Source organism: Rhagoletis zephyria, unplaced genomic scaffold, assembly GCF_001687245.7.
Source record: "Rhagoletis zephyria isolate East Lansing unplaced genomic scaffold, Rhagoletis_zephyria_1.1 Rzeph_scaffold_01260, whole genome shotgun sequence".
Classification (NCBI taxonomy): Eukaryota; Metazoa; Arthropoda; class Insecta; order Diptera; family Tephritidae; genus Rhagoletis; species Rhagoletis zephyria.
In genome coordinates, this window is record NW_016158344.1 from 1 (window position 1) to 2,146 (window position 2,146).

The following is a 2,146-nucleotide window of genomic DNA, read 5'->3' on the forward strand; positions in this document are numbered from 1 at the left end:
AAATCAGAGCACAATAAAGTACAACTTCACAGCTTGACGTTTGCTTGAATACTAAGGTGGTACAAAAATAAAATTTTTTACAAATAATTAGAAAAGAAAAAAAGNAGTGAAATTTAATTAAATTTACTTTAACATAAAACCAATAACTTTCACTTAGCTTCAATTATTTCACACTCTGATGCTCATAAGCACTTTTTATCACTACTTTAACACAGAATTAGCACAATGAACTTAGTAAGTAGAAAGCCAAAATCAGAGCACAATAAAGTACAACTTCACAGCTTGACGTTTGCTTGAATACTAAGGTGGTACAAAAATAAAATTTTTTACAAATAATTAGAAAAGAAAAAAAGTTACTCGCATATCTACTAGCATTTTCAACGGGAATAGAATTGAACAAGGTGAATTTGCAAGTTCAGTTTTTATCAATCATGGTTGAATTTAAATGCATATTTATCGCGAACCAGTACTGGGTCTAAATGTACTAGAAGCGCACCAGTTCAGAACTAGAGATTTTCCCGACAGGGTGCCAACGCTGTGCACCACTGTACTACAGTGATGTAAAGTAACCCTGCAAAAAAATTGTGCGACTAATCTCTAAAGAGAGTATTCCGAGATTACTCTCAATCGGGTACAATTGGGCATTAATTAGTCCCAACTAGTCTCACAAGGGTACTAATGGAGGTCAATTAGTCTCGACTCATCCCTTATGGGTATAATTGGAGATCAATTAGTCCCCAACTCATCTCTAACGGGTACTATTAACGATTTAATGATATGTACGCACTTAGTCAATGAAATTTAATGTGCGGCGTTGGCACACAGATAGAGTATTCGCCTAACAAAACTGAGCAACCCGGTTCGAATCTCAGCTGGCGCAAGTTTTTATTTTTATTTTTTAAAAGTGACAAGTCGCTTTTTATACCCTTTCGGGTATAAAGGTGAACAATTAGTCTCTTCATAGGACATGCTCGAACAAACGCGATCAGTTCATTCCATATAAAGAGATCAAAAGTGGTATTAGTCGCATGCTCCTTTGCGATTGCTCCCGGAGTCATCCCGGATTAGTCCCATTTTTCGCAGAGAAGGTTTCTGATGCGCAGCGCCAACTGCTTGTTTTAATGAACTTCATATTTATGAAATAAAGAAAAAGCTGAAGATCAATGTATCGAGGGCTTATATTCAATACCCTCTATCTGCAAAAACTCAATTTTTCAGGGGAGCAAAAAAACTGTTTTGGCAGCTGTTTTTAAAAGTGTTAATAATTTTAAGTACACACGCATGTCTTAAATATTCACGCAATATACTAAAACTAGTTTTTTACTTTTAATTCATTTAATTTTAGTTTAAAGATCAGATAGAGGTTATTGCAATTCGAATTATAACAATTTATATAGAAAAATTTGCTGATAGAGGGTTTTGCAGAATAATGAAAATGTCAGTTCCTTAGACGTAATTACTATGTTAAACTAAGATTTTAATGCAGAAATCATAGGTGTGAAAATTCGTTCCCTTCTATTCCGATGTGCCCAGGTAACCACATAATTTTAAATGTGTTTTTGTGTCAAAAGAGTATTTCACGTGATTTCGAAATTATATGAGAATCATTAGCACTGTTAAAAGAGGCTTCGCTGGCTGGTTTACTATCCGTTCAGATGAGGAAATTTCCTTCGTTTATAGAGGCGAAACGTACAGCTGATTCGGCTGTAAATGCCGAGCAGTACGGGGGAAAAGCACTGAAGACAATTGTAACACCCAGCCCTTTTGTTACCACCATATCTGGAACCGTCTGTGAAAATAAGCTCCCAGGTAATTTATGAGTATCAAACTGGGCAAATGCCCTTGCGGTAGAGTTTTTACTTTAGTAAGCATCGGATGATGTCGAAATCTTTGATGTAGCTTAATATACGAAATAAAGGTGATTGATTGCTTGCTACATCAGTTTTTTTTGTTGAAAGTNAATGTACTAGAAGCGCACCAGTTCAGAACTAGAGATTTTCCCGACAGGGTGCCAACGCTGTGCACCACTGTACTACAGTGATGTAAAGTAACCCTGCAAAAAAATTGTGCGACTAATCTCTAAAGAGAGTATTCCGAGATTACTCTCAATCGGGTACAATTGGGCATTAATTAGTCCCAACTAGTC